This window comes from Urocampus carinirostris, chromosome 15, assembly GCF_059441175.1.
Source record: "Urocampus carinirostris isolate Australia breed hairy pipefish chromosome 15, RoL_Ucar_1.0, whole genome shotgun sequence".
NCBI classification, from domain to species: domain Eukaryota; kingdom Metazoa; phylum Chordata; class Actinopteri; order Syngnathiformes; family Syngnathidae; genus Urocampus; species Urocampus carinirostris.
The window spans coordinates 16841850-16854798 of NC_142363.1; the positions used below are offsets into that span (position 1 = coordinate 16841850).

The 12949-nt window shown below is 40.5% G+C and overlaps 1 protein-coding gene across 2 annotated transcripts in view; it reads left to right on the forward strand.

Moving 5' to 3' along the window:
- tmem260 (transmembrane protein 260) overlaps positions 1-12949 on the forward strand; it is a 53198-nt gene that overhangs the window by 16213 nt on the left and 24036 nt on the right. The window lies entirely within an intron of this gene.

Here is a 12949-nt window from a genome sequence, read left to right on the forward strand (position 1 = left end):
TACTTTTCTCTACATCGGTGTGAGTTACCGCGTGGCATTTTGGGGTCTTGACAGCCTGGCGGTAGTGTCCCTAATCCCCTGTTCAGCATTCAGGAGCGTCGCCCAAGCTGCCCTCCACCTGCCACAACCCTGCCCAGCCTGTTTACCCATCAGCCTCCCGTCGTGAGTTAGCGTACCCGCATGTGTGTATGTATATCACAATTATCATGCCCTCCAAACCCCACACTGCCACATCCCTGTATTGCTGCGCCCCCCGCGTTGCCCAGCGTGCGCCCAATCCTGACATGGCACGATTTCTAATCTACCGTTTCTTTTGCCTCCTGGCTCTAAAAAGGAACACCATCACAAACGTGCTCTCCCACCCCACTCTTTCTGAAAACTTGCTTCTCCTGCACGTAGTGACTTCTTGATGAGTTTTTACTCTCAAGTGTTCACTGAAACATGTACAGTAATTTTCAGACGTTAATACTGTTCTGCAATCAATATATTTTGTCGAAGTCAAGTCTGTTGCAAGGGCATCAACTGACAATACACAAACATTATCAACATTAATTATAGGTAATAACAAAATGTCCAGTTGACAGCTTCTCGCTCCACTATCTTGACTGACACAGCAGGTTCTAGATGATGGTATACACCAGCTCTAAATTCTGTGGCTCAACCAGGCTCATCCTTCTCCCTCAATGACAAGAAAACAATAGGACAAGGTCACTATTACTCATAAAGTATAGAATATAAGTGTCTTAAGCATTGATTCAAACACTTCTACTGAGTTTGCAGATCGTATCTCATGGGGCAGAGCTTGCCACAGAACAATCGCTTGAATGAAGAATGCTCTCAAGCCCGCAGATTTCTCATTGGATCTTGAATCACTCAAAGACCAGTATTATCTAAGAGAAGACTCCGGGCAGGAACATAGGCAATTAAATCAGAAAGGTATGAGCGGGCAAGAAACTTAAAATCACATCTTAAACAGTAAGGGAGCCAGTGCTCGTCAGCTAAAATTTGGGTAAGGGTATCAAACTTTATTGTCCAAGTAAAAAGCCTTGCTGCTGTATTTTGAACAGGATGAAAACATTTGACGCTAGACATCGGGAGACCGGAAGGTAGTAATCCTTATTTACTTACCGTATTTTTTCGTATATAACGCGCAATTTTGTTTACCTAAAAAATAACCAACTTGGTTTGGGTGCGTGTATACACAAAGTTTATATTCCTGTATTTTTTGAATTATTGATCTGTCAAAAATATCGCTGACGACAGATGCAAAACATTGGATGCGAAGAGAATCAAACCTGGGTTGCAGCAGTCAAGAGCCAAATCCTAAACAAAACCAACTATGATGTACATGCGAAAAGGCATTTAATTTTATATCATAACTATTTTTATTCATGGTACAAGAGACAAATGAAAAACAGAAAGTCGCCATAAAAGATAATGAATAAACGCAAAAGAGCACAATGAGGGAAACAACTCTTTGGTGTATCTGATTTTATGTTGGTGTTGTGCTCATAGTTTATGTTGTCGAATTATTTTTTTTCATGGTTGCAAATAATTATCACTGTTTGTCACTTAGAATGCATAGTTTGAGCTCAGAAAAAGCGAAGCAAAATTTCATACCGATTTTTAAAAATATATTAGGATTGTCTGTTGTACACAAATAAATATGATACATAAACAACACCCTAATATAAGCTGCACCTGACTATAAGCCACATGTGCCCATGTTTCACAGTGGAAGCACCTCAGCTATCTGCTCTATGTGCGTTCACCCAGGCTTCAAGAATGTCTTTCAGTTCGGGCCACCTGCTTTTGATACCCCTAAAAGCTTTTTTTAATTTTACATTGCTCCTGGCCTTTCCAGTGCTTTACCACTTTCGGTGTAAAGCGTAAACCCGCTCTTCAGAGATGAACCGGACCTTGACATTGATGACACCTGTGTGCGACAATACTGATCCTAAATGAGGGAAATTTTGTTTCAATTTTGAGTAACTAATCGAACACTACGCATTGCATCACTTGCCAAATGTTTAAATTCCCCGGTCGTGACTTTTGTTTTGCACGAATAGGGAGGAATTGCTTTGAATAATATTTATTTGGGTTTAGAATTTGTTTTGCTGGTGATCAAATCCCCCATTAGGTGGGGCTGAAGGTTAACCACCAGAATTTTTCCGAAATAGTCTTTGTATTATCCTGAAGGAGCAATTACTAATAACACATTGAATTCTAGCTTTTTAAATTATTTTGCAGTTCATTGATATTCAAATTATTAAACAATCCAAAGGAGAAATATGAACACCAGAAATAGCTTGTAAGAATAGAATAACGTTGCATTATCTAAGATTTATTAGCAATCAATAAAATCAAATTCGGGGGCGGTAGTAGCTCAGGAGGTAGAGCGCTCGTCTTGGGATCAAGGGATCCCAGTTCGAATCCCGGCTTGTCCGTGTTACGTGTCGAAGTGTCCTTGGGTAAGACACTGAACCCCTAATATCCCCAATAAGCAGGTTAGCGTCTTACATGGCTGCAATACAAGGCCGCTATTGGGAAATGTGAAGCACACTGTAAAAAGCGCTTTGGGAAGTCATTGACTTGAAAAGCGTTATATAAATGCAGATCATTTCATTTCATCAAATCAATAGAACAAAGGACATTTTTTTATTGATTTTATTGTATTCATTGCTAATGAATCTTAGCTTGTAAGAATCAAAGAACGTTGCATTATCTATTTCTGGTGTTTATATTTCTCCTTTGGAATGTTTAATAATTTTAATATCAATGAACTGCAAAATAATTTAAAAAGCTAGAATTCAATGTGTGCAAATCAATAAAACAAAGGACATTGTGACAAGAGAACTTGTGCCTCTTTTTAACAAAAGGAACCGGTGGTTAAAGAGATAGATAGATACTTTATTCATCCCCGCAGGGAAATTCACATGACTAGGTTGAGGTTTGGGAAGAAATTTTGTAGCGATTGACAGTCCCAGCCGGTAGAAAAAATGCATTTATTAGCCGCATCTTTGGATCAGCCACAGGGTTAAAATTCTGTCACACAAGTTGAAGTCTATACTCTATACATTTTTGTCTTCGTTGGACTTTCCCTTTTATCATTTTCCTCACGTTTCTTGACCACTGTTTTCATCCATTAATAGCCGCAGCACCACTTGCACGCTGGATGGTTATAAAATAGGGTTTCGTTGGACCCTTTAAGCACCAAAGAAGTGATATAAAAAAGATAACGTCCTAGTGCTGGAATTGGCGTCCGGCTGCCAAATAGGCATTGTGCAAAAGAGCCATCAGATTAGCCCTGTTGGTGCCTTTTAAAGCAGACTGCCTTTTTAACATGATCCGTTTTAGTTTTTCTCTGACCCCACAGCCTTTAATGCCATCGACGAGTCGCTATTCAGTTGGAGGACTAGAAGGAGCTCTTGGCCAGACGCTGAGAGGCGGATACTCCACAGGCCGGAAATTCCCATGCTGTCTGGGAGCATTTTTGGCTCATGTTAACGATAGCCCTTTTTGTAATCTCTGGGGATTTAGATTCAATTTTGGATTATGGCAAAGTAAAAAGTCCTTATGGAAACATCCCACACCACTGTACCTCTTCTCCAGCTCAATGGGCAGCAGCCAGGACTTCAGCCAAAGCAAACAGGTCACATAACATTCCATAAGCTGTTAAGAGTGAATGCATTGTAATCTATGGGCTCAAATTGAGGGAAAAATAATACAAAAGTGTAGTTATTTCTGTTTTTTGTCAACTGACAAAATGCCCACTTTTAATTTGTTTTAATTTTACCGAAATTATTTTTGGTTGCAACAAATGTTTTAAAAATAATTTATTTGTCTGTTGATTAACTGATTAATCTGTTTATTGATTAATCATAACACCTGAACGGGATGATTTTTTTTCCTATCTCTGTTATATAAGCAGAAATGTCGATAAACTGGGGCAGAGAGAGGGAAAAAAAAAGATTGATTTTTTTTTTTTTTTTTGTATCTACAAATTTAGTCTGCAATCAGATACCTTAGCAATACAGGAAAAAATCTCATATCGTTGCTGCTATTTCAAAAAGACATCTTGTTTTTTGCAAACATTCTATTCATGCAAATAAACACAAATAAGGAGACTCTGCCCGACCTGTGAACGAGTTGGGTTCCGGACGATCGTTCGTAAGTTTAATTTGTTCATAAGTTGCTTCGGTGCTATATTTTGTTTGGAATGTATGTTTAAGGTTTGTATAAGTGACCTGTATTGTTTTGAAACTGAAAAATGAATGTTTAATAAAATAATATGCTCTAAAAAGTTACAAAGCGGGGTGAATGATAAAGCATAGTTCTGAAAAACAAAGCTAAACATTGGGCCTTGACATTCTGTGGTCTGTGAAGCCCTTTGAGACTATACAAATAAACATGACTTGACTATAAAGATAAAAAAAGTTAAGTTTTACTTACTTTTGGAAGAATTAGATGACCTTCTCCTCCGTGGTAAAAAAGTGGACGAAAAAAAAGCAATCCAACCATTTTCTCAACCGCATCGAGCTTTCTTATTCCACTTTCATTTCAAAAGAAACGTCTTGCCTCTTCTTTACACTTTACGCTAACCTTATTGGATGCAAAAGATATTAAGCAATAAAAATGTCAAAGTTCTTTGCGCGCTAGAGATACAGTGCAATGTGTGTACACACAAACTAGGAAGTAAAAGCCACACTGGGGACAACTCACTCGCTCAGTCACACCTAGGGACAATTTGGACCGGCCAATTCACCTGAAATGCATGTCTTTGGAATGTGGGAGGAAACCGGAGTACCCGGAGGAAACCCACGCAAGCACGGGGAGAACATACAAACTCCGCACAGTAAGGCTGGGAGCTGGATTTGAACCCACGCAGGAGGTTCCCACGACCTCAGAACTGTGCCGCACACGCGCTAACCACTGCGCCGCCGTGCTGCTATATATAATGATTATATATAATATATATATATATATATGTATATATATATAATCATTATATTTTTACATTTAAGCAGGCCATATTAAAAAGCCTGACATATTATAGCCCATGTCATAGAGGTTTATTTTAAGGATGCACCTTGTAATAAGGTGCTCCTATTAGTCCAGAGAGTATAGCCATTTATTTACAAGTAATCATTTGATGCCTTCACATACAAAATTGTACTTCAAATTAAACGAAGGCATTTTGTCTCAGAGTAAATCTTTAGACCGGCACATGTATCTGAAACATATCCAAAACCTTTGAAGTATCAATTCAAATTAGTCAGCTGGATTGCAGCGTTTAATATGGGGGGACGTGCATTCATAGGTTTGGAAGGCATCTCGCTCGGGCACACGCAGAAACGCAACACTTCCCTTTGATTTGTCAATTCCGCTTCCCTCGCTCCCCTTGATCGTGCGGCTTGATGGTCAAATTGCACGTCTTGGCGTGTTTTCGCACCGTGGCCTGACAAGCCTTTGAGGATGGCGCACATAATGATAATTACTATCGATTGCACTCGGGAGGCTGAGTGAGGAGAAAAAACACCCTAGCCCAGCGGAATGCCACGGGACTCATCCGTGAGACTCTGGAGGAATGCAACCCTACGTAACGGGATAATCCGGGCGGCTCGGAATTCGGCGCTCACTCTTCGTTTCACACTTTATCTGCCAAAGCTGCTCTGTATCTTCACTACCTTAGAGGGATCGCTTCCCGTTCCCGAGCTTATCCCGAGCAACCAGGAGCAGCAGCGTTAGCATGGGGGCTGCCTCCAGAGGAGAAAAACAAACCTTGAACATTTAAACATCAGCATTTTTAGTTTGATCGCGATTACATCACAAACGACAGGGAAGTGTTTGTTTTTGTCGATCACTTTATTACTACCAGTTGGGTAGTCAGGTGGTTAAATGAATGAATGGATTTTTTTTCCGATCGTTTGTCCTTTTTCGGAAACGATGTCATTTTCTAATATCAAACATTTTTTATAAAGCACTAGGGAGCGCCAAAAAGCCGCATCCAGCTCCAGATTTGCTTCTTCCTGACATGTTATAAACCAATAAGCAGTCCTCGACATGTTTTCAATCTGTACACCTGACAACCTCACACTTGAAACTTAACTGTTCCTGAGGTTTTTTTTGAGGGTTGATGATAGCCCCCACCACACATCTCAAAATGCGACGAAATAATCTCAAGGAAAAATTCAAATGTACACAAAATTTAAAGGTTTTGTGATATGACTAGCCACGAGTACAAGTCATTGTCACCCAATTTGTGCATGTTCCGTTATTTCCACTGGATCTCACGAGTTCTACTGCAGTCCAATAGCGCCTAGCCCCCACTCCCTCCATGACCAATGCTTCCCCCAGGACTTGTTCTCTAATACAGTTAAACAGATGTCTAATGAAGATGTTATTTCCTCATTACCAGCTATGGGATGGAAATAGAAGGGAGGAGGAGGGCCTCATAAACGGCAGAATACAGTAGCGGTTTTAATAGTCCTTTTTCGCCCTCAGGCCGGAGATTGTGTCTGCCTCGGACGTCAATATTACATCCCTCAGCCACTACAGGCTGTCTTAATGGAGACGGCAATTACAGCTCAGCCTGAATTAGTTGACGGAACCCACACAGCAACATTTACGTATCACCGCCATCCGCCTAATGACTTTAGTGGAAAAGCAGCGAGAAAAATGGCAGTGAATTGCATAAACACGTTTTTTTGCCTAAATTGCTTCCCCCCTTGCTCCTGCAATTTTTGTGTGGAACTGAGATTATGATGGGAGAAATTGTCATGTCAGTGGCTGCATTGTTTGAGCAGAATAGCGGTGATTAATTTTCTACGCACTAGGAGCACTGGAGCGCTTCCTGGAGGAGACGAGAGGTGTCGGAGCTTGGTCCCTTGTTTATCCTCTTTGCTTGCAGAGCAGACTGCAGGGAGGGGAGGACCGTTCAGTAATTGCTTTAAAATTGGGGTGTTGTGGTGTACCCCGTTTTTTTCATCTGTGCTTGGCTCTATTTTTTAATCATCAATTGGAAAACAGGATTCTTAGACAGTAATGAAGATACGATTTATGTCTTAAGTCATTGTTTGAATAATTGAAGGGACTATGTATTATTCAGCGCCTCATAGTGATAAAAATAATATCAAAACAACAATGCTGACTTAAATAACAAGCAATAATACATGAACTATCATATAAATGTGCATTTTTAGAATACTCATAGGCAGAGATATTTGTTTCATTTAACGTAAGATCAGCGTCACTTAGATGGAGCTGACGTCTCCCATCTTATTGCTACGGGTACCCCTAAAACCTTGTAAAAGGCTGGGCAAAGTAAAGACAAGAGAAACTGTATTTTGGCCATTTTGAGTCTATGTAACTTGTATTCTTCCTTGTACATTTCAACACCCGTTTTTGGTTGCACTACAAAATACAGCGACATAGAATGGTCAAATAATACTCGCTGTTGAGTTACAATTTGTTTCTTAAAATGAGACGTAGCGCATTCTCCAAACACGGGAAAGGTTCCCTGCTTGAGACCGGCTGGAAACATTTGTCGGCCCGGAGAGGGATGGGCACCACCAGGCTGTACTTGCCCAAGACACACTACAGGAAAGGGTGCCCCTACAACTCTACTGGTTAGCAAGATCTACCCACCCCACCAATGTTGACTCAAGGGTTTTTGTGTTTTGCACTATTTATTAAGAACTCAATATCACTTTAATGATGACTATAGACTAAGGCTGCACAATTTTGGAAAAACCTATTTGCAATTTTTCAGAACAGTATTGCAATTTTGATGCGACTTTCACTTTTAAAAGAGAAGTGCATTTTCTGTGCTAGTTTTGTTTTTTAAGTACTGTATTTTCTGGACTATAAAGCGCACCAGATTGTAAGGTGCACCCCCGAAAAAGTCTTTTGTCACATATTTTCCATACCTAAGGCGCACCAGCTTATAACGAGCTACAGTAGGAATGTCAATAAAACAGTCAGGTAGGTCAGTCAAATTTTATTAACTCTTCAAAGTTGAGAAGCAAATACGTGTCTCAGACATGTACAGACACGGTGTCTGTACGATGTCACCAGTCACTAAACTACGTCACATATCATTGGAAAGCTTAAACTCATGGGATTCAACAAATGCTGACCATTTTAAAATATACTCATCACAGAAACATAACCATCAGTCTGAAACAATATACAGTACCCGAAAAATATAAAGCCGGGCTAGTTCACCAAAGACAGAGAGAATACAAAGCATATTAAAGTGGAAGGCTAAGTAATGAGCTGTAACCATAACATTAGTTCGTCAATCTGGCTCTAAAACAGGAGTGTCCAAGCTCTTTAATTCCTGAGCTCCATAGAAATTTCAATGCAATTTTTGCTTTAAGTTGATTTTAGTCATGTCGGTTCTGTTAAAATTCTAATTTACTGTAAAAAGTTTCAGGGATCCGCTTATGTGTTTATGTACCTTTATACGAGTTGCTGATATGCCTAAATTTATTCCCTTCACTGTTAGTTTTTGATTTAGGTAAAACATTAGTCATATGAGTTGAAATTTAAATGTATTTACTGTAAAGGTTTCAAAGAGCTATTAGTTTTATTTGAATTTAAAACAAAAATGTGTTTCTTTTTGCATTATTAAGAAATTCTTACGTTAGGTTTTAAGCTTTTCCAGCAAATTAATATAGGCTCCAAATATCTGTTATCAGGCTCCTCTTAATGTGTACAATAGGTATTGGCCCTGAAAAACCATATCGGTTGATCCTTAATATTTATGGTAATTTATAAATAACTAGCATTTTCAAAGCTTGAACAGAATTTTTCTTGAATCAAGCGTTACTTCAGGCCAGCTTTATATGATGATCTTTGCCACATTTATACGTTTTTTATGGTTTTAACGTTCAAAGCAATGCAATTCTCTGTATGATAATAGCTGCTAAGTACCCAACCCTGTTCCCCAACCAGACGAGAGCCCAAGGGTGTCGTAGAGGGCCAGCTGGAAGCATCCAAACAGACCACCTTCTCTACGGGGTCTCTCTTCAGGAATGTGTGATTCCTTTCCAGCACTCTGTTCGAAAGCGGCGTTTGTTGATCTGCGGCGGGAACACTAGCGGCATTTACTGTCTGCTCCCGGAGGTGCTGCGTATTGCTGGCTGCCCCATCCCCGACCGGCTTTATTGTGAAGTGCCATTGATTTAGCGAGGCTGGCATACGCTTTTGTGCAGGGTTATTCAACACGAGCGACTGCCGTCGCTGCTGGCACGTCTGCTGTAGCGGGAGCTCAAGTGGTAAATGAGGCAGGTCCCATTTTGACACTTCAAAGTGGTTTTTACTGCGCTTTTGTGGAGTCCTTGAAGGGGACACCGCTTAACGGAGCCATTGTCGTTTCTTGAGTTTTTACCTTTCATCTTTCTCTTTGATTCGGCTCAGAACATTTCATGGCTTCAAATGTGAGTTAGAAGTTAATTAAACAGAATTCTAGTAATTGACATAATTTTGTGGAGGCTGTGCATCATTTTTTTGTTAGATTTTTTTGAAGCTAAATGGAACTTAACCCCAATACATCTAATTTAAGTATCCTCTGCAAAGGTTCAGACAGTAGTAATGATTTCAAAGGGACTGTGTTTATTATTTAGTGCTTCCTTTGTAAAAAGACAACATTGGTCCAAACAATAAGCAAAAAAGATACATGAAGGTGTACGTTATTTGGAACTGTATTTTTAAAAATACTCGTAGGTCAAGGAATTTGCAGTCATTTTTCACCCAGATGGAGCTGACATATTTGTTTACCAGCATTCTCCAAAATCCAAAAATGCTGGGAAAATGTTTTGGAAGGAAAATGTTCACTTTAAGTTTCTGTAGTTTTTACTATTCTTTGTGCTTTTTAACACTACTGTTTGGTTGCACAACACAATACGGTGACATTTGATGTTCAAATAATACACACCGTCGCTTGATGTAACTTGATGGGATCTCAGGTTTTGGACATTTTTGATAATGGTTTGGTTGCCACACCCAGGGTTGATGTTGCTCACCGTTGTTCCAAGTGACGCTCACAGACTTAGTGCAATTGTTCAGAACCGTAGAGTCTTGGAAGGAACATTATACAGAACCTGGGCCCCAATGGAGAACGCTCTTGAGATTGCAGATTACGTCTACTAGACCAGCATTTTCTAAATGTAAATGGTTTACATTTATATAATAATTTTCAAGTCAATGAAGACCTCCCAAAGCACTTTACAATGTGCTTCACACTAACCCACACTCACTTACCGATAGCAGAATCAGCCAACTACCTGTTTATCGGGGCATTGGGGATTCAATGTTTGGCCCAAGGACACATATAACACGGAGGAGCCGGGAATCAAACCTGCGACCTCCTGATCTCAAGACGAGCGCTTTCCCTCCTGACTTACTGAGTGGATTTTCCGAGCAATTTATTCCCTTGCCCTAATTGGGCTGAAATCATGCAGTAATTAATGCAGAAATAAACATGCTTTGTTAGTGTTCTTTTTCTGTCTTTTTCTCTTTCTGCCCTCTTGGACTGTGCCCCGAAGATTGATCTTCGCCTGTCCTGAAAATCTTATGACATGACCATATCACTGCAGTCTTCATCTGTGCACAGTGTACAATCAGAGTGCAGAAGCTAAATTGCTCTTCTTCTGGATTCCAGGTCAGGGCTTTGTCACTGAGCCTCAGCATTTCTCTACAGCTGCATCCAAAAAAGCGATAACAGTGAATGCTGCCACTCTTGTGTCAGAATGTGTGTCTTGGATGTGTATACCTTGGGGGTGGAGCAGCTGGGGATTGAGAATTAACTGCAGGGAAGCCGACTTGGACCCTGGTGGTCCCATGCAGACAGGCAGGTCATTTACTGCTGTACTGTACACACGTCACTAAATGTCAAGACTAACAGAGAGATTTCTCAACCACCCAGCCAGAATAAAGTAGTGGAAGATGAAAAAAAGAGGCGTCTCTGAATATGTGACAGGCGCCCCATAACTATCAGGTGAGGCTTAAGGAGCCAGAACCGACTTGTTGTAATAAGTGTGTCCGTGGACCCCCCTCAAAAAACTCCCTGCCAGGAGTGTGAGCTTCGGGTTAATTGTAAAGCAGGGGTCCCCATTTGCCCCCGCTACCTTCATCTCTGCTTCAAGTTGCAACTAATTCCTGGAGCGGGGCGACCGGGGAAGACTTCTGCTATCTCTTATAAAGACGATACACCCCCTTACAGTGAACACGCAGAGCACAAAATAGCGAAAAAGAAGAAAGCCTCAGAAAAAAGGAGGAAGTAGTCAGCAAGCAAGAGTTTTTTTTTTCTCCATACCCTCTCTCCTTTCTCCCTTGATTTAGCGCGCTTTCCTCAGAAAGCTCCATTGTTCCCTCCCGCCTAAGTCTCATCAGGCCTTTTGTGGCCGACTATCACAGCGGCAGGCAGAGAGCTGGAAATGTATAAATGCTATCATGCCTTGTGATTAATGGCGGCGCTTATGAGTCAGGTCTGATAACGGGCCTGCTCTCTACTCAATTTCAGATACCGTTAATGGAATCTGTCTTTGCCGATTGTAATGTGAGAGCGCCTAATTTGCTACGGAGCTTGAAGCTGTCACCGGCAAGGGATTGTGGGGTCATAAGGGACCTGGCAGCCGTTTGGCCCGCAGCTTGTATCTGCCGCGCTGAATAGAGCAGCTCTCTGCCTGTCAGTTAGCTGATAGGCTGATGAGGACTCTAAGCCACTCCACACAATGGCGGCAAGGGCCATACCGCCTGACTTCCCTAATTGTCGAGCCCGCTCGTATTTCCGAGCTAGCGTGCCGGGGACCGGGCTTCTCCTCTCTCTGTGTTTGAACTTCTTTTTTTCTGCTTCCCCCTTCATCCGGCGCACTGTCTCAACCCTTTAACACACATTTGACTGCACTATTTTGCACACCCTCCCCACATCCCTCCCCATCATTTGTCACCTCTCTCTCTTCTCCCTGTCTCTCAATTTTAGTAAGTGGTGGGTCTTAGCGTGTCACAGATTAGGCCAAGTTTGCTTCAATTACAGCAAAGGGGATGGAGACATTACAGGAGAGGAGGAAGGGAAAAACTTTTGTGCACACATTATATTTAAGAAGCAGGGGATAAAGTACAATCATAACCACAATGTATATATGTATTTTTCTAAAGACCAATCTGTTTTTCAATCGACTAGCTTCTCTCAGAAGTTGGAGTGGGTTGTGTTTGTAATTATGGGACAATTCACAAAATGTTTTTTTAGGTTTCTTTCTTGGAAAAATAGAACGCTATCTGGAAAGTAGTTTTTTGTGTGTTTACTGAAAAACCAATGGGACACTTAAGCTTTTTATTTTTTGTGCCGATTTCAGGGAAAAAAGGGCAAAACTTTAAACGCATCCATTGGTGATAGATTTTTGAAAGGGCCAATACTGATAATTTGCCTGATTGCGGACTTTTAAAGCAGATATTTAAAAGTCCAAAATGTTGGCATCAAATTTTTAAGTAAAAAAAACACTTAGCTTTATTAAATAACCACAAAAATACACTTTTTTCACATTCTATTTAATGTAAGTATATATACTGTAATAATGGGAGTTTCTACATTATTCATGGTCTTTAAACGCACCGCGAGTGCAGCACTTTTCCAATACGGTCCATAGATGAAAATGTAACAATCGCGCTTTGAAATGTATTCTGATTCTGAAAAGGTAAAGTTATGAAATGAAATATGTTTTGTTATTTAGGTTTTTGTCTGGACACTTTGTATATTTTAATCAATAAGACTTAACCCCATGGAAAACTTTTGTTTATCGTGTTAAATTGATCAAAAATCCTAATTATCCAGATTGACTGATAAAATGGAGATTTACTTTTGTCCAACTTGCGTTAAACGTATGGTTCGTGGTCGATGTTTATAGCACCCTGTTCCAAGAGAAAAATTGTCAGAAGACGCTTATCC